The sequence below is a fragment of the Capra hircus genome, chromosome 13 (assembly GCF_001704415.2).
Source record: "Capra hircus breed San Clemente chromosome 13, ASM170441v1, whole genome shotgun sequence".
Lineage (NCBI taxonomy): Eukaryota > Metazoa > Chordata > Mammalia > Artiodactyla > Bovidae > Capra > Capra hircus.
The window spans coordinates 59,128,897-59,155,101 of record NC_030820.1 but is presented as its reverse complement, the minus strand read 5'-3'; the positions used below and the strand labels follow the sequence as shown (position 1 = coordinate 59,155,101).

Here is a 26,205-nt window from a genome sequence, read left to right as displayed (position 1 = left end):
ACTATTTCTTACCAGGCCAGTATTGCAGAGTCATGATATGAAGTCAGAGAATTCACTTTACAAATACTTCTCTGGAAAAGTCAGCTTAGGGTGAAGCGTACCAAGTTAAGCCTTGCCAAGAGTAGACAGAGACTTAAGGACTTAGGAATTTTAGAGACTAGGATAACATCTGACTTCATGTTCTATAGAAACTAGGGCTTGGCACAATGCGTGCCTACTCTTTCATTTACCTAGTCAATATTTATTGAGCATGTGATATGTGTCAGGCATCATCTAAGCAATGGGAATATGGCAAGAGATAAAACAAAGTCCCCAGCTTCATGGAGTGTACATTCTGGTGGGGGTAATAATGAAAGACTACAAATAGTAAAAATTTAATATGGTGGTGAAATACAGCAAAACTAGGGCAGAGGAAGTAAAGGAGGAGGGAGTCACTATTTTATTTAGGGTGGTCAAGAAAGGCCCTGCTTTCCTGGTGGCTCACTGGTAAAGAATCCACCTGCCAGTGTAGGAGACAGGTCTGGGTCAGGAAGATCCCCTGAAGAAGGAAATGGCAACCTGCACCAGTATTCTTGCCAGGAAAATCCCATGGACAGAGGATCCTGGCAGTCTATAGTCCATGGGATCGCAAAAGAGTTGGACACGATTTAGCAACTAAACAACTGGAAGAACTGAGGGATGGTTTGAGTAAAGGAGTTACTGATCAGATAGTTAGGGCTGGTTCTGAAGGAGGGAGCACCTACCCACTGCACCCAGCTTCCCACACATAGAGCAGATAAGAATCCAGGCCCAGAGAGTGAGTAACTTTATCTAAAGTTACAGGACTAGAAGTGGAAGGGCTAGGCAGAGTCCCGTTTTCTAGACTTTTCCCACTTGTTTTTTCTCTTCTTCCCTATGACAGTAGATGGAAGACAGACACAGAGGGGAAAGGTGTATAATGAACACTTATTTTAGGTTGTGATTGTTTTTATCTTTCCATCTTTCTGATGATTCACCATCTTAATACCTCAAAGAAAAACATTTTATGTTTTCAGATATTTGAGATTCTTACTATCATTTTCCTAAGTAGTCTGAGTACTGTTTGCATTAAATACTCAGGGGTACTTGAGTGAAAATATTCTTCAACGAATTAGGATCAAATGACTATTTAAGACAACCATGTGACAAGAAGTGAGTTTGGTATCAACATCCCATGTCACAGATGAGAAAACTGAGCCCCAGAGAGGTGACAGGACTCGTCCAGGGTCACACGACCTGTCAGTGAGCCAACATGCTCTGGCCAGGTGCCACCACCGGCTCCAAGTACAGGCCGGTGTGGAAGTGGGAGAGGCCACCCCTATTCGGCGCATGCTGGCATCGCCGCTCCCGAAATCTCTTGGAGCAAGATGCTAACTATCTCTTTAAGAAGGAAAGTGAAGACTGGGCGCTTACGCAGCTGCCGGCGAGCCGCCGACTGGCTGGTCCCCTGCATCCACCTCACCCTCCCTGTCCCTCCCTCCCTCCCAGCAGCCCCAGCCCCGGCGAACACCCAGCTAGCCGCCTCCAGCAGGGGCTCCGGAGAGCAGTTCGGCGGCCTGGGCAGGGCAGCCGAAGCCATGGAAGCCTCCGCAGGTGATGACAGGGACCTCCGGGGACCACCGCCCCAACGCTGCCGCCGCGCCCAAAGTGCCAAGTGAGGGTGGGGGAAGGGGAGGCGCGGGGGAGCGGCCAGAGTGCCCAGCGGTCAGCCAGCCCTCCCGGCTTTTCGGGCTGCGGCGGCCCAGCTGTCAGCGGCGGGGGGACTCGACCGCCCCAGGTCCCCGCCCACGCTCACCCGCCCCTGTCTGTCTGTTTTCCCCACCGCCGCAGGTTGCTGATTTGGGCCAGGCAGCTGCAGCAGCGACTGCAGAGGCGCTGCGCCAAGCCGGGCCGGAGCGGTGAGAGCCGCCGGCGGGGCTGCGGAAGGCGAGTGGACTCAGGTGAGGAGGCCTCGGCGGAGCCAGGAGGGGGGCCGCGTGTGCTGCACCGCTGCGGGCTGCGGGCGGGGGCCGCTCGCTGCGGTAGAATCCCTCAGAGGGCACCAGCCGCGGAGGGGTTAACAGTGACTCATTCTTACCCTCCCTTCATTTCCCTACACCCTTCTAAGCGCCCCACCACCGCCACCACCTTGAAATTCACCAGTTAGAGGATGCTGGTAGCAGCAGAAAAGATGCCTGAAGTGGACGATTTTAGGGGATTTTAGGGACCACCCCGTTTCTATTTGTCTTCCTGTTCCAGCATTTGGCAAACATTTAAGCCTTTTTCCTTTTTGGAGGAGGAAGGAGCAAGGGTACCTGAGGGTGGGGGGAGGATGGAACCTCAAACCCAGCCCAAGGTCAAGTGCCAATGACTGCTTCCTTTCCTTATTCCCCCCCTGAGAAGAATCAAGGCCCTGCGGTAGATTTGGGAAAAATGCCCCTGACCCCTAGAGTAGGAGCTCTGAGCCTCAGTCTCCCTGGAGCTTCCTTGAGATGTGATAATTTCTCCTTTTGCTCCTCAGCCCGGAGCTGGGCTGTTGGAACACCAACTAGCCAGGGGAGTCCCACATTCCCTCCCTCACCCCTGCAGTCTGATTAAGAGGCCTGTTTCCTCCACCCTCTCTGTCCATCTGGAGGTGGGATAGGCTAGAGTTGTTTCCCCAAGGAAGGTGATCTCTGCAGGCAGGGAAAGGGAGGGAAGGTGCCAGAGATTGGGGTTCTTGATGTCCCTTAGCCTGCTCAGAGGCCCCAAGTAGCCATCTTAAAATCCTTTAGGCGTGGGTGTCTGTCTGCTTGTCTGTTAAATGCAGGAGTTGGATTAGATGGTCTGTACGATTTTAATATGCCATTCAAGCAGCTCTTACATGTCAGGGGGACATCTCTATTCAAAGCAATCTAGAATTTAAACTTGGGTCTATGAAATAATTGGGGTTTCCTCAGTTGATCTCTTTAAACTCAGGACTTCTCTAGGAAAGCATTGACTGTTGGGCCTTGTAGAACTGGAGGCGTCAGACAGTCCTGTATTGTCATCTTCATGCCATCACTGGAATGACCTTTGTCAAGCTACTTCCCTCTACCAAGCTTCAGTTTTTTCATCTGTAAATCTGGGAAGAATTTCTCAGAGGGTTGATGTGAAGACTGAATGAGACCTATATGAAAGAACTGAAAATACTGCCTGTACCTGGCACATAGTAGGTTCTCAGGGATGTGGAACTTGGGAGGTAGACTGGAGGAAGAGGGGAGGGGTGGCTCCTCTTAGCTCTGTGCTTTCTCACCTCCCCTCCAGTCTCTTCCACATCCTTATAGATGGTTCCCTGCCAGGGGATAATGTGTGCTGGAGTGGGCTGGGCTGCCAGGCTGAGGGGCCTAGGAAACAAGCAGGAGGTACAAACATTTCCGCTGCAAGGATGCTGACATCATTCCAGCAAACGGTGGTCCCAAGGAGGCACATGTAGCCCAGCCCTGGGTTTGGAAAATGTTGGCATCAAAGAGCAGAGTCCCTTAGGGAACAGAAGCATCAAAATCTTATGTGCTGACAGGGAGGCAGAGACCAAACCTTCCTGTTTTCACCTGGATCCCACTCCTGCTCCCCTGTGCTCCAAGAGTCTCTCACTAGAATCTCCATTAGATAAGGAGGTCAAGACTTTGGTGTCTGTATTTCCTATTCTTTACCGTCCCTCCTGCTGTCCTGTTCAGCCTTACATTCACCCTTTCTTATTGCAGTTTATTCCACAGATACTGTCTGCCTCTTGACAGCATGATGAAGAAGGCTCCCCATAAGGGTAGTGCAGGGCATTTTGCTGCTGCGCCATTTGGGCCATAAGAAATTATTTCCCCAACTCCACTACGTCCCCATTAGTTTGTGAGCTCCTCCCGGCAGAGGCCTGGACTTTTTTCTCTCTCTGTCTTCAACCTCTAGCCCATGGCTAGGCATAAAGGAGGTCCTCAGTAAGTGTTGGGTCAAATAACACTTTGAGGAAATTATGTCCCTAAACCAACTAGGTCAGAGAAAAACTGTGGGAGTGTGTTGACAGTGTAGGGAAAAGCATTGTTAAGTATAGTACTGTGCCAATTGTTGGTTGTCATTATTATTGCTCTTACTATTGCTATTGCCAGTGGCCAACAGTTGTTTCACCTTCTCCCTGAGTCAGGCTTGCAGGAACTAGATGTGCCTTGGGGAGTGATGATGTTGACAAACAGGTGGTTCTGGCTGGTGAAAGATGAGCATAAAGAGAAAAAAAAATGGGAGGAGAGTGATTCCAGCCTCTTCTTGTATTTTGGGGAAGGAGCAGATAAGGAGAATCAAACAAGTCAAAATGGACAAGTAGCAAAAAATCAGGAGACCCAGGTCCCAGGTCTTGTTCTACTACCACTGCACTGAGTGGCCTTGGGCCAATGATAGCTCCTCTCAGGACCTCTAGTTCCCCAGGTATAACATGAGAAGACATGATCCTGAAGCTTGCTTCTGCTTATGACATTTTGTCAAGTGGATTTTGTTAAATAAAATTTAGACAACTGGTATTACTCTGAATATTATTTATGGAATAGCAGACCATTACCTATTTCAGGTAATCCTTGTAACAGATTATATTGATGTGAAAGTAGAAGAGTCTGAGGCTTAGAGAGAGTGACTTTCCTAAGGCTACAGAGCTCGAAGTGGCAGAACTGTTATCCGACACCTGGTCTATCTGAGTCGAAAGGGTGAGCTCTTGCAAAGGTTTTGCTACCTCCGCTTCTAGTCACTGTCAGATGTGTGTACACTTGTAACTGTGCCTAGGGCTTTGGAGAAGGGAAAGTTGTGAAGGATTCGTGACAAAATATCAAGCATTTCCCCAAAGGGACTGTTGCGGGGGAACTTGCTGGGTTGACGAGTGTGTAAGTTAGTGCTGTAAAGTCATCCTTGCAGTGCAAGCTCGGCTTTGCTGATGAGCGGCCAGTGCCCGTTTAGCAAGGAGAATGGCTGGGAGTGAATGACAGTCATGACAGGCACACGTTTTGAGCTCCTCCTAGGTCCTGTGCTCTGTTTTACGCAGGTTCACTTACTCTTCAAATAATCCTCTTATTTAGGCTTAGACTTTAATCTTACCCATTTTACAAGTGAGGAAGCCAGGGCAGTGAGACAAAGGATCTTGCCCAGAGTTAGTTACACAGCTAAGTTGTGGTAGAACCAGAAACAGTTTATCTGAGAGTTGAAAGAACTGCTTTTAGTCGGAGCCTTCTCACTGACAGCGTGACTTCGGGTTAGCCAGTTTCTCTCTGCATGTCCTAAGTGCACTGGATGCCTCTATGACTCTAAAGGGCCTAAATGCTGCCTTGTCCCAGAACAAGAGTGGAGGGGTTTCCTTATCTGGCTAAACATGGATCAGCCTTTGCTTATTATTTATTTATCAGGCCCTAGACCAAGCACATAGGATACAGAAAAGAGTAAGAGGCGATCCCTAATTTCAAGAAGCTCACAGTTAATAGAGGGAGACAAATATCTAAGCCTGTGGGTATGGTTGGACCATCTAGGAGCTGTGATAACACTGATGTGAATGTAATGGGACAGGGAGAAAAGCATGGCCTCTTCCTCTTCTCAAGAAGACTTTAGAGAAATGATGCCATTTTCTGCATTAAATTTGTGTGTAATAGTAATAATAATAAATGTTCTACCCAGATTAGGATGTTTCCAAGGAGTTTTTGACTCTTGACTGCAGCAACCCAAAAAGTGGCCACAATCTGAGGGACCATCCCAACTCACTCTGTGGCTCAGTTCCAAAGGAACCATCCATTTGTCTCAGGAAGCCTGGAACCCTCCCTGTCAGCAGAGGCCTCTAGAAGCAGGACTCTGAGGCGCCTCTTGGAAAGCCTGTCTAGTGCCTATAACCATCCAGTAGGCTCGGGGACTTCTTCCTCACGTCATTATTCCACCTGTTCAGAGCACCTGACACCTGGAGAGGTGAAGGCATTTACCCAAGATTACTCAGCAAGGCTGGGGTCAGGACTCTGGCCTTATGGGGACTGCATTTCTGAGCCATAAGGGTATCTTTCTACATCTAGGTCACTAGGGACCTAAGGGGCCGTTTCTTCATTTGATGAGCAGCTCGCACCGAGTAGAGGTTTGATGCAGATGATGTGAAGCAAAGGGCCCTTAGAGAGAGGAGGCCTGTGTTCCCAGGCTGCTTTGTACTGCTTGATGAACAGGTATTTATGAAGTGTTTGTCATATGCTAGCACCTCTGAACTGAGGTGCTGAGCCAACCAAAAGGGAACATCTGGGAAACAGCCTGGTACAGTGGAAAGAGCAAGCGCCGAGGGGCCAGGGGACTGACCTCAGCTCTGCTAGGACTCCCTGGGTGGCCTGAGGCAAGGCTCTTTGTTTTTCCACACCTGCAAAATGATAGGCAGAGGTGATCTCTTCAAGCACTGACTGGTTAACAATTCCGCAACACTTTCTTCTGTTCTAGAACCACTTTAAGGGGTACAAGAGTGGATAGAATACAGATAACTGTAAACTGAGGAAGTATGAGATAAATATAACTAGAGGTATGAACACATGCTCTGTGGATTTGCTGGAGGGAAAGAGTTTGGGAAAGGCTCAGTTCAAAAGCTACCTCTTCACAGATAGGATGAGATGTGGATCAAAGTGGGGGGTTTTTGAACCATGAGAAGTAACAGAAACATGCTTTCATTCTGGACAGGAAGGCTGTATAGCAGAGCAATGGTCCTCAGACAGATTTCAAAGATCAGTACATTTGAGAATCTATCCTAGGTTGGCCAACTTTTTACTCTGCCGAATAAGGACAAATAACACTCGCTCTATTTATTATTACAGTCATATAGAGAGAAAAAGAACATTTTAATACCTTTATTCCCAAAGTAAGAAGGCTATATAAAATCATTAAGAAAAAATGATTCCTTCAAATCAAATTCATTTTGCTTTATTTAAAAACTCACTGCAGGGATTTCCCTAGTGGTCCAGTGATGAAGACTCCAAACTCCCAATGCAAGGGGCCTGGGTTCAATCCCTGGTCAGGGAATAGGATCTCACATGCCACAACTAAGACCCAGTACAGCCAAATAAATAAATATAAATATTTTTTTAAAAAGTCTCATTGCATTGTCCATATTTTGCAGTGACCAAGGAGCTTCCCAGGTGGTGCTAGTAGTGAAGAACCCGCCTGCCAGTGCAGGAGAGATAAGAGACACAGGTCCAATCCCTGTGTCAGTAAGATTCCCTGGAGGAGGAGGATCCACTCTAGTGTTCTTGCCTGGAGAATCCCATGAACAGAGGAGCATGGCAGGCTACAATCCATAGGGTCACACAGAGTCGGACACAACTGAAGTGACTTGGCACACACTCACTGTCCTTGAGTTTGGCTCTGAAGTCAGTCTGCTTGGGCTCAAATCCTGGCCAATTTTTTCTCTAGAGCCTCTGCTTCCTCATCTGTAAAATGGGGACATGATGCTATCTATCTACCTCCTAAGGTCACTAGAGGAGGGCCATATGCTATAATAAAACATGTAAAGGAAGGAGCCTCAAACTCTGTTGTCCAAGTTGGGCTTTGGAGGATGATAGCAAATTGGAGAGTATTTGCTTGAAAGAGGTAGCTGCTAGCCTGCCTGCCACTCCTGCCACGCAAGAATGTGGGTCCCATGTTGCCGGATCTTCTGATTTATGAGAAAGAAACCCAGGTATTTCCCTGGCTGTCCCATGATTAGGACTCCATGCTTCCACAGCAGGGGGCATGGATTCGACCCCTGGTCGGGGAACTAAGATTCCACAAACTGCATGGCCAAAAAATAAATAATTACAATAATAAAAAATAAGACAGAAATCTGAATGTTTGTGACATCTTTTGATTTTTTTTTTAATGTGGCCAACTAGGCAGCCTTTTAAAATACGCCCATTAAAGTGTGTCTGTGTCAGGCCATCAGTCTGTGCTCCCTAATGTACAGTGTTAGATGCCAGACACGTAGCACTCATAGCTGTTGGCTGAGGATGAGGACAGAGAAATGAAGCTGAGAGTGCAGACCTGGACCAGGGATGCCTTTCCTCTCTGCAAGACAGGGGAGCACATTGGTTTGGCCACTTGGATCTTCTGCTTCTGGGCCGCCTGCTTCAAAGGCCCAATTTGTGCCCCTTCGCTTCTGGCAGCACTATCAGGAAGGAGTCTCTAGAGACTGAGGCTTCCAAACCCCTCTGAGCCCCCTGGCACCTGCCAGTCTCCCTTCCACAGGGTCTCTGGAAGCTTGGTCAGCAGCCTCAGAAAGGGGAATTTGACTGATGGCCAGTAAAGCTGGCAGAAAAGCCATCCTTGAGAAACAGGTGTGAGGAGAGGTGCTGGTATCTCCTCAGCAGGAGGGGTATTTCTTGTTCTCTGGAAGCCACGCTAGTTCTACCACCTCTGCCTGGGTTATGATGAGGTCTGGACAGTAAATGGTCTCTTTTTGACAGCTCTGCCACATAGCCACCCCCAAGGAAAAGCTGGGATCTGATTGTGAAGGAAGCCTGGAGTGTTCTCAGAGAGGACCTCCTGATTAGCTGGAGGAACCCCACTGACATGCTTTCAAGGCATTCTGGGATTCAGACTAAAGCCACTGAGGACAGTTCACATTTTTGTGGCTCCACTTAATCAAATATTCATCAAGCACCTACCGTGGTCAGGCTTTACCCGGGCCACTGTGGGGGAATGCAAAGAAATATTTCCATTCATTAATTCAGCCAGTGTGTACAGCGTCCGGTCTATAAGCAGATACTGATGTTCAGTCCCTCCCACTTAGGGAGATTTTGAGGCTGATAAAGATATATGGATGATACATGGAGCCTGGCTCATAGAAATATCAATAACAGCTGCCATTGGATTGCGTGCCTTCCGAGTGTTAGATGCTAAATTGTAGTACCTGCTTTAGAGAGTGGGTATGGGGATTGAATGGAGTCTTCATCTGAAACACTTACTGTGCCTGCCGCATACTGGAGGCTCAGTAAAAGGGTAGCTGCTTTATAGTAACCTTGCAAAACTGGGCAGATCCAGAAGAAAGGCGAAGACACTTGTTAGAAAAAACAATACGCAAAACAACTCAGTCCCACTTAGCATATATTGTCCTCATTTTATAGATGAGGACACTGGGGCTCAGAGAGGGGAAGTAATTTTGTTCAGAGCTACTGTGTAGCAGAGCCTACACTGAATGCTGGTCCGTTTGGCATCAAAGCTATGTTCTTTCTTCTAAGTCATATTGCTTCAAAAAACGTGGTTAATGAATAAAGCAATAAAGCTACCACATTCAACAGGTGAGGCAGCACCACCTGGTGAGGTGGGGCATTTTTATAATTGAGGAAGCTGAGACCAGTGGAAAGAAGGAACTGGCCATACTCCTGTAACCAGAAAGTGGTGGGGTTGGAACCCCAACCCAGGCATGGCTTCCCACACTGCTGGGATGGAATAGTGGTCATCGGGTATGAAGATAGTTGTATGCAGAAACTCAAATTTCAGTCACATGAGAGATCTTGGGCTTCCACATGCCCTGGGGGGCAGTCCCCAGATCAGCACTTACAGGTGCCAGCTAGGGAGAACAATTTAGGCTCAGTTCAAGGAAAATCATGCTAAATTGATAAAACCACCTAGCAATGAAGCAGTATGTTTTGAGAGCTAGTTCCTCATCTCTAGGCTGCTCACATAGGTCTTGATGTTCTAGAAGGAATTCTTGCAATGTGATGGGATTTGAAATGACGATGCTCAATAGTCTTGTAATCTAGAGGATCGGGAATTCTAGCATAGGACTGGTCACAGGTGATGCGAGCAGTGAGTGCTACTGGCATCCCCAAGAGAAAGGGTAACCGTAGGCTGGGGCAATCTGGGAAGGCTTCCTAGTGGGAGGAACTAGAGCAGGATCTGAAGGGTTGGGAAAAGGGAGAGGAGTAGGACTAGGTAAGCTGAGCAAGTCCTAGGGTGGTGAGCCCACCAGTCAGGCTGGGCTGTAGGGTTAGTACCTCTTGGCGAGGCCACTCCCCTGTTCTCCAGAGCTTTTTTAAATGGTAGAAATGGCACAGGGAATCCTGGGTCTTTCCCAAAGCCTCATTAGGAGGCTAGTTTGGCACCACGTCGTCCTCTTCCCTCCCAGCCACTGCTCCTCTCTTCATTGTACCACTCACCTCCTTCCATCCTCCCTTTCGGAGGTGGCAGACTTCAGACATTGAGCTCTCCTGGGGGAGATAGGTGTGCCAAATGTGGCCTCTGCAGTGAGGTGAAGCCTAAGGCACTGACTAAGGTCACCCTCCTCTCATTTGGGCCACAGAGCTGAAGCTGACCTGGGCCTCCTAGGGGCTACTTGCTGCTCAGGGTGAGCTCTGGCTTCAGAGTCAGGCCTGGCTCATCTCCAGTTCTGCTGCTTGTCAGCCTGGGACCGCAGACAAATTGTCTTAGCCCCTACCCCTGGGCCATGTTCTCATTTACCAAAGAGGGATCGATCATTCGTGCCTGAGAGGAGAGGATGATCTGCCAAAAGGGCCTGGCGCATGGCAGATGGCCCCACAAATGCGCCTCCTCTCTATGGCCTCAATTGCTTCTCTCCCCGCTGGGTCCCAGCCCTTGTCCCGGTGAATGATAAGAGGCACAGGGATGTGTGACATGGCCCATCCTCCTACCGCTCTTCGAGGAAAGTATTATTATAAAAGAGGAAGTTGAGTCACAGGGAATTGAAGCAACTTGTCTTTTGTATATGGCTGAGCTACCAAATAACTGACTCCTGAGCCCAGCTTCTCCCCATTCCTTTTTCTCCCTTTGCTTTTTCATTCTCTTTCTCTCCCTGTTTCTGCTCCTTTGGGCCTGTGCATATCCATTCCTCCCCCCTCAGCCCTTAGCTGGGCTCTTCCGAACAAGATTACCAGCCCTGGGGCTGATTGGAATGAGCCAGCCTAAGAGCTAAAGAAGGGTATTTTGCTGCTTCAGAATGTCCGTAAGGGGCCCTTGGTCAAATTCTATCCCAGTCAGCAGTATTCCCTCCACGGGCCCCTTTCTACCTCCTTTACTTTAATTCATCCTGAAATTTCCTTCCCATCACCACTGCTCTCTCCCCATGTTCCCATCTGTCTCAAGGCCCAGTTCATGCGCTATCTTTCAGGAGTCCCTATTCGTCAGCTCCTTCCCAGAGCCCAGGCTCCTAGTCACTAGGCCTAGCTCTGTGCGCTCAGAGGACGGAGAGCACCTGACCCTCCACGCCCTCCCATTTCCTGCGCTACAGAGAGCAGCCCCCAGTACCCAGGGCCTGGCCTAGAGCTGTAGGACTACTTGAGCCAACTCCTTGGCTTGTGGCTTCCTTCTAAAAACGGGGCGGGTAGGCTTCATGCCTGGGAAAGGATGGGCCTCAGAGTTGTTAGGACTAGCAGGAGATGGCTATTGTGAGGAATCTGAGGTCAGCCTTCCAGGGGAGGAGCCCAGGATCCAAGCCTGGACAGCATCAGATCCCTCGTCCTGTGCTCTGAGTGGTCAGCTGAGAGCATGGACTTTGGAGCTGGACAAGCTTGGACTGCCACCTTGGTCTTGAACATGGACTTACTTTGTGACTGTGGGCAAGTCACTTGATTTCTCTGACCCTTTTGTTTCCTCAGTAGTAAAAATGGGCTTCATAGTCATGATTCCAGCCTCATAGGAGCAAAGCTGGATAGAGAATTAAACTAGATCAGAAACCCTATGTGTGTAAAGCCTGCAGCACAGGGTTTAGCACACAGTAGGTGCTTAATAAATGCTAGTACCCTTCCACCCAGTTAGAAGGAAAGAACTTTGTAACTTCTCTAGTTTTCCAAAGATCTGATACATCTTCAGTTGGTAGTGAGCTCCCCTCTCACTGGAGCTATTCAAACTGAGTCTAGGTGACTGTAGAACAGGAATGTTATTCAGAGAAATGGTGCTTCAATCAGCATCAGTGGACGTTGGGCTTTGGAAATCTTCACATTCTTTCCTGTCCTTAAGTTCTGTGATTCTGTGACGACTTTGACTCAGATCTCCTTAGTCAATTATGAGAAACAGTTGGGGTTTGGCTTGGATGTCTGCTTAGCACAGATAAAGGACAAAAATCTGCTGGAGTTATGAGCTAATTGAAGGCTTTCTCCCAAGAGATGACGAGGCTAGAAACAAAATCAGGTCTAAGAAGAAGAGTTCTCACACATCCTATAAAGGGAACCCAGCTGGGATGTTTAGGGTATGAGGCTAAATGTGTAGGCTGAAGTTTTGGAAGGCTACACCATGGTCAGTAGCGTGAACTGCCCAGAACAAGGCCTATGTTTGATTTGTCTCTGAATCCCCAGTGCCCAGTGCAAGCCAGGCATACAGGAAGTACTCTGGACAAGTAATGAGCAAATGGCAAACAGCCTTGATGTTTTTTGCAGATGGAATCTCTTGAGTTGAGAGACTCTTAGAACTTCCCTAGAGGCCATGTGGTGGTTTCATACTCGGTGCATGTACGTCCGTGCATCTGTGTCCATGTCTGCGTATATGCCAGGCTTCCAAGAAAGACCCCTCCTGCTTGCTGCTGCCCTGCCTTCTTCTATTTCCCGGGCCCCTTCCCCTCCTTCCAGCTCTTGATGTATACATCAAGCTGCACCTACTTAGAAGTGTAACTTTTGCCATGGTATGCGACCTATGAAACCGTCACCACCATTAAGTTAATTAACACATCCATCAACACATCCTCTCATAATTCCCTCTCCATTCCCCTCCCCAGGCAACCACTGATCTGCTTTCTGTCACTATCACTTACTTGGCATTTTCTATAATTTTATATCAATGGAACCATATAGCATATAATTTTTTTGGTTGGGGGAGAGGATCTGGCTTCTTTCAACTGGCATGATTATTTAGAGATTCAAGTTGTTGTGTTTATCAATAGTGTATTCCTTCTTACTTCTGAGTAGTACTCCTCTGTGTGTAAGGGTAAACCATGATTTGCTTTTTTCCCTTTATTTGTTGACGGACATTTTGCTTTTTTTCTAGTTTCTTGCTATTACAAATAAAGCTGCTGGGAACATTTGTGTATAAGTCTTTGTGTGGATATACCTTCTTATTCTCTGGGGTAAACTAGGAGTGAAGTGGAATGGCTAGGTCCTTTAGTAAATACATATTTCAGTTAAAACTGTCCAAGTGTTTCCAAAGTGGTTGTGCCATTTTACATTCCCAGCAGCATGTATGAGAGTTCTGGTTTCTCCACATCCTCAAAGCACTGAGTATGATCAGTCTTTTTATCATTAATCATCCAATAAGTGTATAGCGCTCTCTCCTTATGGGTTTAATTTGCATTCTCCTAATGACTAATGATATTGATCATCTTTTTATGTTCTTATTTGCCATCCATATATCTTCTTTGGTGAATTATTTGTTCAAAAATTTTTCCAACTTTTAAATATTTAACCGTTTGGCTGTCTTACTATTATTGAGTTGTAAGAGTTCTTTATGCATTCTTGATACAAGTTCCTCGTCAAATATATATTTTGCAACTATTTTCTCCCAACCTCTGTCTTGCCCCAGAGGGCCCTGTGGGAGCTTCAGACTCAATGCGTGTGTGTACGTGTGTGTGTAAGAGAGAGAAACTAGCTTCCTGGGAGACTCTAGCCTCTGAATTCAATCCTTCTCTACTAGCAGGTGGAATCACAGGACAGACCTAGACGTACTTCAGGTTCACACACCTCAACAACTTCATTTTGCAAACAGGGGGCCTGAGTCCCTGAGACCATGGGGTGTGGTGTCAGAGCCCACACAGTCCTCTGATCTCTAGAAGAAGAGGGCCCAGGCTGGAGGTCTTGATGTCTTTGATTCCTGTGACCCCAGAGAGGCAGGTCTCCTCTCTGCACCTCCCTCCCCTTGTCTGCTCTATGGGCACAACTGTGCCTTCCTGTGGGTGAGAGGCTGGTGCAGAGCTCTCTCCCTGACCATCCCAACTCCAAGGACAAGGAGTGTGTCAGCACCACCTGTTGCCGCAAAAGGCTTTCAGGAGACAGAGGAGGAGGCGCCATGAATTCATTAAGGAAGGCCGGGTTTGAGATGCACGGACTAGAACAGTGCAGGGCAAATTTCTCTGCTTTGCTCTGGGCATGTGGAGCCTGGATCAGGACGTCATTATCTCTTCTGCCAGTGCCCTTTTGCAGCTCTCCAGCAGATACATGCTGCATGTGTTTGTGTGTGTGTGTGTGTGTGTGTGTGTGTGTGTGTGTATGTGTGTGTGTATCTAGGCTTAGAAACCCTCAAAAGATGGAAGATAGTGATCCATAGCTGATGTGTATAAACAGCCCGTGTCTTATTGGTATAACAAGTGCTCCAAAAGTCCGAGGTACAGTTCAGCCACCATGGCTAAGCTGTGAACTCTGTCTTCTGTAGAGCCACACACAGGTATCTATGCTTGAATTCAACTTGGAAGATAAACAGGTGGAAGAAGCTTGGAAGGGCGCTCTAGGTGGAGGGCACTGCACATATCAGAGCATGGTGAATCCACAGGATAAATCAGTGAGAGTGAAGATGCTTGGGAAAGTGTGATGGGAGGTGAGGCTGACAAGGAAGGCAGAGGCCAGGTGGTCACACAGCTCCATGAGGTTGGGGTGTTTCCTCCATTTATAGATGGGGACACTGAGGTACCAGCTCAAGAGAGGGGTACCCTTGGGTCTGTGAGTCAGTGGCAGAGCTGAGCATCCAGGTTCCCAGTGCCATGCTCTCTCTCCTGTGCTGGGCTGTGTCCCAGGACAGATGGATGATGACACTCACTCAGGGCCCATTCCCAGGTGCCTGCATTGACTATGTGGGGTTCTTAGGCCCTGATCACCTGGTTGGCTGCCTCACTTCCTTCAGCTGGTGTCTGCTAGGCCTTGATTCTGAACGCAGGCCTGTTCCTGGCACCTGGAAGATTCTGAGCCACCGAAGACATGATGCCCACTTCTCGTTTGGCCCTCACAGGCTAAACAACAGCTAGCCTGACTCTAGCCGGGATGTTACTGCTCACGGTGCACAGGCCAGAACTGCCACTGCCACTCTGGACACTTGTATGTTTTAAACTGGGTGTATAGCTCCCCCTGAACAAAAATAGGGTTCTGTTATTAAGGGAAGAGGGGAGAGGAACATTGGATGGGCAGTGATGAGTGCCCATCACCCTCACCTATCGAGAGGCCTGGGCATCATCACGGTTCTTCCCTCTCTTTGGTTTGCCCATCTCATCCGAGCCCTCTCTTCCCCATAAATTTCTCTCAAAGCCATCTTTGCTTCTCTCACTTCCTCTCCTTTTCTCCCATCTTCCGTCTCCCGGTGCCTCTCCTCATCTCTTCCAGCCCACTCTCAGCAGGGATGGTACAGGGCTGCCTTCCATGCTCTAAACCTGAGCTTGTCCTTTCTCTGCTCATAACTTCTTACTGTAGCCTCAAAAGGTGCTCCCACAGCACCCAGTCTCCCCTGTGCTCCCTCTGGGCCCTACACTGTCTGACTGGTGTGCCCAGCCCCTTGTCTCTGCTGTCCTCCCGCAGGCCTCTGGAGTGTTGACTCCCACCTCCTGTGCTCAACCTGGAATGATCCCCACAGACAGCTCTGCGTCAATCTGCAGAAACCTGCTCCTGAGTTCTGCAGAGACTTTCCATCCTCTGCCCAGCCCCTCCCTGACACACACTCTGATTACTGGGACCACTGGGGTGAACCCAGTGCACATAGACACTTGGTAAACATTGGCCAACATGGCCTTGCCAGAGTCGCCACACAGATAAGAAGGGCTGTGAGTAGGAGAGGGAAAAAGCTTGAGGGAGCATGGAGGTAAGCCACTTTTGAGCTCAGGCTCTCCAGGAGGCCTCAATTTCCCTCTTTGCCACATGGGTGTGAGAACACTTATCACTAGCCAAAGAGATGCAGAAAGACTGTCTTGGGTAATTCTTGTGTTTGAACTGGAACTCCTTGCCTTTTAGGAGGCAAAACTAAGTGCCTGTGGTTTTATCAAGGGGAAATACAGCTGCTGTGCATATGTTATGGGGGGAGAATCAACTGGCAACTCAACCCTTTAGCAAAGCAGTTGTCAGCGTATTCATACTCTTTAACCCTACAAATCTCTCCTGGGGATTCATCCTGAGGATATAATTCTAAATACCGAAAAACATTTATGCATGAAGATGCCTACTGTGGCATCCTTTTTGAGAGTGAAAAAGTCTAAATGTTCAACAAAAGGGGATGTTAAGGATAACCATGATGGAGCCATGAAATGGACTATTATACAGCCCATAAAATACTTTTTGTAAAGAAAATGCCATATCATGGGCAATTCATAAACTGTGTTAAATTTTTGAAAGATACAAAGTTGCCGCTCTATCACGGCTGGGGCTGCTGCTGCTGCTGCTAAGTTGCTTCAGTCATGTCTGACTCTGTGCGACCCCATAGACGGCAGCCTACCAGGCTCCCCCGTCCCTGGGATTCTCCAGGCAAGAACACTGGAGTGGGTTGCCATTTCCTTCTCCAATGCATGAAAGTGAAAAGTGAAAAGTGAAAGTGAAGTCGCTCAGTTGTGTCCAACTCTTCGTGACCCCATGGACTGCAGCCTACCAGGCTCCTCTGCCCATGGGATTTTCCAGGCAAGAGTACTGGAGTGGGGTGCCATTGCCTTTTCTGCTATCATGGCTATAACTGTGTAAAACTAACAACCCCCGCCCCAACCAATACAGTTTTTCTTTTATGCTTAGAAAAAACTAGGAGGAGCAACAATAAAATTAATCAGTGGTTTATCTTTGAGTAGCAAAACTGGAGGGTTTTTTTTTTTTTTTTTTAAGGTGCATGCTACTTTTATAGTTGGAATGTGTTAGTTCCTCAGTCATCTCCAGCTCTTTGCAACTTCATGAACTGTAGCTGACCAGGCTCCTCTGTCCATGGAATTCTCCAGGCAAGAATACTGGAGTGGGTTGCCATGCCTTTCTCCAGGGAATCTTCCTGACCCAGGGATCAAACCAGGGTGTCTCGCATTGCAGGCAGATTCTTTACCATCTTAGCCACCAGCAAAGCCCTATAGTTGTAGTAACAATATTCATAAATAGAGCTATATTTAACATTTAAAAATTATCCAGTTGTAGCTAATTTGTGACCTTCTTGGGATGAGTTATGTCTCTGGGCCTTGGTTTATAAAATAAGGAAATGGAATTATTGCTCATTGGGTAGTGTGTGCCAGGACTCTTCACAAGCATTATCTGATTAAAATTCCCAATGGAAACTCCATGTTGCAGATGAGGAAGCTAAAGCCCATGGTCAGTCCTCTGCTGAGAATTAAGTTTCCCAGATGGATTCTGCCCTAGGAAAAGCCCCTGCTCTGCACGCCTCCTCAAGGGCCCCTGTGATTACGAAGATGTTTGTGTGCTCCGGAGAAAAGTCAGGAAGAGGGACATCTGAGAGCCTTGTGTCAACACAGCCAAGAAGAGTTTAGCTTATATAGTCAGGAGGCGGTGTTTGCCAGCAGGTGGGGAGGAGAGAACTTTGTGCTAACTGCAGCCAGAGCTGTTGGTCTCTGCTTTACCTTTCTGCCCCAGCAGACTTCTCCTAAGCAGAATTTGCCCTTCAGCCCAAGTCCCTCATTCCGTGTTCCCAACTTCCCTGTATGTCCAGTGCCCTGGGTTCAGAACTGCAAGGGTTCGAGTCTCAACTCCACCTGTTCATTCTGGGGCTTTGGGCAAGGGCCACCCCTTCCCCCAACCTCACATCCTCTACCTATAAAATGGGATCCGACTAGACTAGAGATTCCAAACTCCAACACCAGACAGCTAACCAAAAAAAAAAAAAAAAAAAAAAAAAAACCTAGGTAAAGAGCAAGAGTGCAGATGAGAATTGACCAAATGGAGCCACTTTTCAGCCTCAGTCCATCACTGCCCTGCAGGAATGCAGGCACAGAGCCACAGGATCTTTGGGGTTAAGACAGGCTAGAAATCTCCAGGCTTTTTAAGTATGAAATCTTTCAAGTTATAAATGTTGACTGAAAATAAAATACACATGCAGGCCAAAGCAAACTGGTCTATTTGCATGGTATAGCCTGTGAGCTGCCAGTTTGGGACCTCTGGACTTTCCTGCCTCTGACCACCCTCTGGCTTTGACCCTGTCAGCTTAGAAAGTGTTCACAACCTAAAAGTTGAGAGTTATGTTTCATCTGGTGGGGATTTTTAGGACTTCAAGCCCAAGAGACAGCATCTCTAGTTACCCCGAGACAACGGTTCTGAGGAGGCAAGGGAAGGAGCCAGATTATACAGAAGTTTTGCAACAAAGGACAGGCAGTCTGAACATCAAAAGATTGTTGTTAATTAAAAAAGCTGAATTTCCCAAGTTAAGGAATTTAGTGCTTTTCTATTTTGGGGAAGATGCAAGAGTCTGGGCTCACTGAAATCGTTCATATATATATATATATTTTTTCTATATATTTGGCTGTGCTGAAGTCATCATTCTTTTGATTTGCACTTCAGCTATCTGGGGCCAATATTCTGTTTTCACACCTTGAGTTCCTCAGGGCTCATGGTAGAGAGTGGCTGCAGTCTGATGGCTGCTAGGTGGCAGGTATCCTCCACCTTCCTGAGTTTCCTTAGGGCTCAGTGGCTTGGAAGGCTACCTACCATCGCTGATGACTGTGACACCCTTGTTTACTGATATAACATGAAATATTCCATTTCTCAAGCCTCTGGATCCTGGACTCCTAGCCTCAGGTGTTCCTAGAAGTAACACTGGGCAGAGTGAAGCCCAGGTCTGTGATAGCAAGGAGGCCAGTGTGCTACGGAGGAGGCCCTAAGTTTGATTCCTGGGCCCCCACACATGCCCTGTATAGATTGTTATTGTTGCCATTCAGTCACTAAGTCATGTCCAACTCTTTGGGACTCCATGGACTGTAGCATGCCAGGCTCCCCTGTCCTTCACCATCTCCTGGAGTTTGCTTAAATTCATGTCCACTGAGTTGGTGATGCTATCTAACCATCTCATCCTCTGCCACCCTTTTGTCCTTTTGCCTTCAACCTTTCCCAGCATCGGGGTGTTTTCCAATGAGTCAGCTCTTCACATTAGGTGGCCAAAAAGTATCAGAGCTTCAGCTTCAGCATCAGTTCTTCCAATGAATATTCAGGGTTGATTTCCTTTAGGATTGACTGGTTTGATCTCCTTGCTGGCCAAGCGACTCTCAAGAGTCTTCTCCAGCATCACAGTTTGAAAGCATCAATTCTTCAGCACTCAGCCTTCTTTATGGACCAGCCGTCACATCTGTACATGACTACTGGAAAAGATAACAAGGGCCTTAAAAGGCCCTGTCCTGTTGCTTGCTCCAAACCCTCTCCTCTCTGTGGCTTGTGGTGTGCTCGGCCTTGTGCTTGGCACCTTAACGTGCACAGGCCCACTTCACCATGTGAGTGATTAACCTCATGTGCACGTAAGGAAACTGCCCCTGATTGTGACTGGCCTGCAGGCACACAGCTCCCCTCTGAGCTAGGATTTGAATCCATGGGCATCTGGCTCTACCCTCTGAGCTCCTGCCTTTATTCCTCAGCCCCTCGGAACGCTTGGCTTGTGCTGGTGCTGATGGCAGTGTTGAGTACATGGACTGCACACACACACAAATGAGCATAGTTATATGTGTGTACTAGTGTGCACATGAATACAACTTGACCTGTTTTGTGCAAATCTGTGTCCTTGGCACCTATGCTTAGAACAGTCAATTCTTATTTGCAATAGTCATGTTCTATCACTATAAACCAACTGGGAACCCTGAATTAGTGTGAAACCACTGCTCCTGAGGGAAAACAGAGTTAGGTTCCTGGAGGTCTCTTGTTACGTTTTCATCAACTGATCCATAAAACCTTGTTTTATTTATTTGTGTTTCTGTTTCAAGACAGTGCCTTTAATATACATTGTTGATACATTCACATTGAATTTGTGCCAGCAACCCTGTAACTCACACCTCAGTGAAGCTTATCTGACACTTATCTTCTCTGTAAGGCCCCTGACAGCCTTCCTGAGCTTAGGAACAGTGGACAGCACTTCAGCTCTGTACCTGCAGGCCATTTTAAATAGCAAAGTCACCCTGCAAAAAAAAAAGCACAAAACTGTTAAAACATGGCTCTAAATAGCCACAAAAAGACATTTGTTTTTAAGAAATGAAGCAAGCCAAGTGAAGTATGTATATTTTATAACTGGGTACTTCTGGTGACTCCAGTTTGAAACACTAATTTTTTATCAGATTTTATTTTGAAAGAAAGAAAGAAAAGAAATAAGAAGTTTGCCTTGTTCCACCTGAGCTGGGAATGCGGGCATCAGGCAACTGACAGGGCTTGTAAATAAATGCTTAGCAACTATGGACTCCCCAAACAATGAGGATCCACTGTAATGTATCTTTCACTTTTCTCTGAGGGATGCTATTAGGATTTGGGATTGTTGACACAGCGAATTGGATTTTCTGAGTGGGGAGATGTATTAGGTTGGCCGAAAAGGTCGTTCGGGTTTTTACAGCAGATGTTCTGGAAAGACCTGAATGAACTTTTTGGCCAGCCCGATAATTTGGAGGGGCAGCTGGAACGGTTTGAGTTCTACTGTCAGCATTACCACCTACTTGCCATCTGCCCTCATGCAAGTTCGCTGATTTCTGGAGCCTGAGCTTCCTCGGTGGTACAACAGAGAGAATACCCTGTAGTACAAGGATGAATTGACAGAATAAATGTGGCGCATGCAGGACAGTGCCGCCAAGAGACTGGTTAAACGGCAGCTTGCACACTGTGCTGCTTTCATGCCTTCCTGTAAGGTACAGGTTTTAAGAGTTTCATACTCAAGGCGCTGCTAGATACTACAGATATGAAGATAGATGAAACCCTGGCTCACAAAGCAATTGTTTTTCAATTAAAAAATAAATAAAAATTTTTAAAAACACCCAGGCTTAAAAATCTAGCAGGAGAGACAAGCCCACCTAAATAGGACACCATGTGTGAAAAGGACTAAAGAAACAGACTAAGTACAGCTCAACTTTTTTTGCCCCATTTTGACTTGCTCAGAAGCCTGCTTTTACCTGGGTAGTGCCATCAATCCAAGTGAATGCAGAACCACTAATTCACTCAGAAAATATTTGAGGGCATGCGGGGAGCCAGGCACTAATTTAGGTGCTGGGAACTATATTAAGAACAAAGTGGGCAAATAGTCTTACCTTCCTGGATCTTGTGTTCTAGAGACAATAAACGAAATATGTAAATATATGAGCCGTGGCTAAGGACTACGGAGGAAACAAAGCAAGGGGAGAAACAGAGGGCCCCCTGAAACGCAAACCGTGATGATATTTCAGAGGAAGTTTTTAAGGCGGGATAAAAATGTAACACACATGAATAACATTAAGAATAAGACTTCTTAAGATTTATTCATTGTATTTTTTGGCTGTGGCAGATCTTTGTTGCTGCACCTGGGCTTTCTCTAGTTGCCAAGAGTGGGGGCTACTCTTTGTCGTGGTGCGTGGACTTCCCACTGCACTGGTTTCTCTTGTTCAGGACACAGGCTTTAGTGTCACTCATGGGCTCAGTAGTTGCAGCTCGTGGGGTTCAGAGCACCGGCTCAGTAGTTGCGGCACACAGGCTTAGTTGCTCCCCGGCCTGTGGGATCTTCCTGGATCAGGGGTTGAACATGTGTCCCCTGCATTGCAAAGCAGATTTTTAACCACTGGACCACCAGGGAAGCCCCAGAATAAGACTGTTTAGATGAATAAATAAATATTGCGTATGAAGTGCTTTCTTCGCTAGGCATTTCACATATATAATAGCTAATTACACACATATAATTGCTAATCGTGACTGTACTCGTGCACAACAACTGTAATTAGCTCCATTTTACAGATAAGGAGACTGAGGTTTAGAGAAATAAAGTGGGATTCTCACTGTCATGAAGATAGTGGATGGTTCAGTTTGGAATTTAGATCCAGACTTATTATCTGAGCCCAGAGTCGTGTCTTTCTGTTAAATTAGTCTCTTAGCAAAGGGGAAAAGCTCATTCTGAGACAAAGGGATTTTAATATAGATGTAGATATTTGCAGAATCTCCCCTTTAAAACATTTTTAAATGCTCACTTTAGCTAAATTAAGGGGTAGAGCAGCTTCTCTGGGGCTTCCCTGGTGGCTCAGACAGTAGAGAATCTGCCTGCAATGCCAGAGACCTAGAACTGTGTTCCAATTCGAGTCAAAAGATACTGGCTGCCTGGAAGCCAGTACTCATTGAAGAATCCCAAGGGTTCATCAATTTGGAAAAAAGAATTCTAGGTGGCTCAGATGGTAAAGAGTCCACCTGACAATACAGTAGACGTAAGAGATGTGCCTTCCATCCCTGGGGAAGGAAATGGCAACCTACTCCAGTATTCTTGCCTGGAGAATTCCAAGGACGGAAGAGCCTGGCGAGCTACAGTCCCTGGGATCGCAAAAGAGTCGGACACTACTGAGCAACTAACACACACACACACACACATACACAGCTTCTCCAGAGTAGGAAGTTTTTCAGGAACAGGGGTTTATAATTACCCACCCTCTTTCAGAAAGTGTGAGCTATGTTGGGCACTGTCAAAAGCCTTGGATCTTGGTAAAGGCAAGAGAATTCAGCTTGAGAATGGACGTGCCATTGGAAATCAGCTGGGTAGGAGTCAGCTGCCAAGGATGGCAGGGAAGCTGGCAGCTGGAGAAAGAAAGAGGGCCTGGGAGGAGAGGGGAAGGATGCTGATGTAGGATTGGCATGGCCCCCGGGCCAAGAAACGGTTGGGTGAACCGGGCCTGTGTCTCCAAGCCCCCAAGAGCCTCCGGAAGATAGATGAGACTTGGCTTCCAACAGAAGCAACATGCCCAGAGTGGTTGGTGCGATTGGAACCAGCTGGCCCACCTTCAGTCTCCTGTCCCCTGGCCCTGCACCTCACATCCTGGCCTCTGGCAAGTCGTTGGTTTTATGTTTTAGAAAATATGGCCGTTGGACAGGTTGTCATGAAATGCCAGGAGAGAGGGTGGGAGAAAAAACGCAAGACACAGTGTGAGCTTCTGTGGTTCCCTGGTTTGGATACACAGAAAGACAGAAGCCCTCTCATCTCAGGTTGGGTGGGGCTATCTCCATGGAAAGGGGCTGTGGTCCCGGGCAGATCAGATCAGATCTGTACATCCTTTTAGCCTTTGGTCTTTGTGTTCCATGGGTCTTTCAATCTCATGTCAGCAGAGCGTAGAACACACAGGGCAACTTGGGTGAGCTCTGAGAGAACCGTCTTTCCTTTACCTCGGGACCTTCGTTCACCTAGGTTCACAATGGGGAGTCCTCTATCCCCACAGCAAATCCCATGCAATAATGTTTCTTTTAGCAATCATTTTAGGGAGATCTTCATTTATGCTGAAGAATTAGTCTGCTTCCCACTCTCCCCTAACTATAAGAACAAGAAAACTGGGCATAATTTCTCTTTTTGCTTTGGTGGGCAGAAAGCTCAGAGTGGACCCTGAACCTCATTATTGCCGACATGTTTGTATGTGTGGTCAGGCTGGGGTATCCCCTTCTTCCACAGGCCTCAGTTTCAGTGTATATTTTACTGTGTCATTTGTGAGCTGCCTTAAAGTTGGTGAGATTTCTGTCTCACCCTCGGCTTTCCTTCCATGACTTCTTTACTCAAAAAGCTAGCTTTTGTTCTTATTTTATCAAACTTCTCAGTTCAGCCACTCAGTCATGTCTAACTCTTTGCAACCCCATGGACTGCAGCATGCCAGGCCTCCCTGTCCATCACCAACTCCTGGAGCTTGCTCAAACTCATGTCCATTGAGTCGGTGATGCCCTCCAACCATCTCCTCTGTCGTCCTCTTTCCTCCTGCCTTCAATTTTTCCAAGCATCAGGGTCTTTTCCAATGAGTCACTTCTTTGCATCAGGTGGCCAAAGTATTGGAGTTTCAGCTTCAGCATCAGTCCTTCCAATGAATATTCAGGACTGATTTTCTTTAGGATTAACTAGTTTGATCTCCTTGCAGTCCAAGAGTCTCTCAAAAATCTTCTCGAACACCACAGTTTAAAAGCATCAGGTCTTCGGTGCTCAGCTTTCTTTATACTCTCATATCCATATATGACTACTAGAAAAACCATAACTTTGACTAGACGGACCTTTGTTGGCAAAGTAATATCTCTGCTTTTTAATATGCTATCTAGGCTGGTCGTAGCTTTTCTTCCAAGGAGCAAGTGTCCTTTAATTTCATGGCTGCAATCACCATCCTCAGAATTGTGGAGCCCAAGAAAATAAAGTCTGTCACTGTTTCCATTGTTTCCCCATCTATTTGCCATGAAGTGCTGGGACCAGATGCCATGATCTTAGTTTTCTGAATGTTGAGTTTTAAACCAACTTTTTCACCCTCCTCTTTCACTTTCATCAAGAGGCTCTATAGTTCTTCTTCGCTTTCTGCCATAAAGGTAGTGTCATCTGCATATCTGAGGTTATTGATATTTCTCCTGGCAATCTTGATTCCAGCTTGTGTTTCATCTAGCCCAGCATTTCACATGATGTACTCTGCATATAAGTTAAATAAGCAGGGTGACAATATACAGACAATATACAGCCTTTCCCAATTTGGAACCAAACTGTTGTTCCATGTCCAGTTCTAACTGTTGCTTCTTGACCTGCATACAGATTTCTCAGGAGGAAAATAAGGTGCTCTGGTATTCCCATCTCTTGAAGAATGTTCCACAGTTTGTTGTGATCCACAGTCAAAGGCTTTGGCATAGTCAATAAAGCAGAAATAGATGTTTTTCTGGAACTCTCTTGCTTTTTCGATGATCCAGCAGATGTTGGCAATTTGATCTCTGATTCCTTGGCCTTTTCTAAATCCAGCTTGAACATCTGGAAGTTCACGGTTCATGTACTGTTGAAGGCTGGCTTGGAGAATTTTGAGCATTACTTTTGCTAGCGTGTGAGACGAGTTCAATTGTGCAATAGTTTGAGCATTATTTGGCACTGCCTTTCTTGGGGTTTGGAATGAAAACTGACCTTTTCCAGTCCTGTGGCCACTGCTGAGTTTTCCAAATTTGCTGGCATATTGAGTGCAGCATTTTAACATCATCTTTTAGGATGCTTCTGCCTGGATTCAAATGTGGGTGTGGGATTCTGCTTGGATTCAAACTTCTGCCTGGATTTAAATGGGGGTGGGGGTGGAGGCCACAGTGCAGAAGCTTTGTCACTGGAGCCAGGAGATGAACTCCCAGCCCAGACTCTATCCTCTATTTGCTGGGTAACTTTAAACAAATTGCATGCTCTTCCTGGGTTTCAGTGTCTCTCTGTAAAACGATGGGTTGTGACAAAGTCTACCCAGGATTCTAGAATTCTGTGAGGATGTTAGCCCCTGGAGGTACTTGGGGTAAACTTAGGAGAGGTGTGGACACTGACTCAAGGATCCTGAGAACCAAGGCAGAGATCTGAAAAGAAAAAGAGAGAATCCATAGAGTCAGAGGTCCCATCCTGTGAGGCTTTAGAGCTGGAACCTCAGGCAGAGGAGTCAGCGGGGAAAGGAGCCAGGCGATGGCTTGACAGCTCTATCAGCCAGGAAGCCCAGGGAAGCATATGCTGTGTCCAAGGTCACTGGAGGGCCTCCATCTGCCAGGAGCCACTTGCCAGGCATCTGCCCAGCTGGGGCTTGCACCAGGGCCCCTCTGTCCCTCAGGCCTCCCCATGGCTGTCTGCAGAGGGGCAGCCTTGGCACGCTGGATGGTGGAGGGATAGAAACCAGTGTTGCCCCCTGCTGCCCCTCCCCATATAGGAGACCTGGCAGGCATTACCCTGGAGAGCCAGCCCAGGGCAGTTGGCCTGGCAGAGGGTGCCAGCAATTTCAAGAGTCACCCCCTGTGCCTGTGGGACTTGACATAAAGCAAAGAATAATACCTCTGAAAAAGGAGAGAAGATCTCTTCAAGGTAGTGATATTCATAGTAATGGCAAGAAATATTCTGTCTTCTGTTTGTCTAAGCACCTCCTCCATTGCTGCATTCGTTGCCTTGGTTGGATCCTAAAGAGACAGGCAAGGTCAGGAGGGTGGCTCCCACTGAACCTGTGTGGCAGCTGAGATTCAGACATGTCAAGGGCCCAAGGTCACAAACAGTGACCCTGTGATATGGCTTAGGGAACTGAGGGTCTCAGTGCTGGGCTCACATAGCACTTGGTCTAGAGAGCAGGGTGCAGCCAACAGCTGTTGGAAGAGTTGAACATAATGGTCCTCGCAATGAGGGCTTCTTTGCCCACACGGCTAATTC

The 26,205-nt window shown here is 47.3% G+C and overlaps 1 protein-coding gene across 4 annotated transcripts in view; it reads left to right on the top strand.

Annotated features, from left to right (window-relative positions):
• SNPH (syntaphilin) overlaps positions 1,490-26,205 on the top strand; it is a 43,951-nt gene continuing 19,235 nt past the window's right edge. For 2 of the 4 annotated variants that reach the window (XM_018057647.1, XM_018057646.1), the window contains exons 1-2: positions 1,490-1,611; positions 1,849-1,958. The gene's annotated coding sequence lies outside the window, so the exon portion shown is untranslated. The remainder of the gene's footprint in view (positions 1,612-1,848; positions 1,959-26,205) is intronic. The other 2 variants (XM_018057649.1, XM_018057650.1) reach the window with 1 other exon arrangement.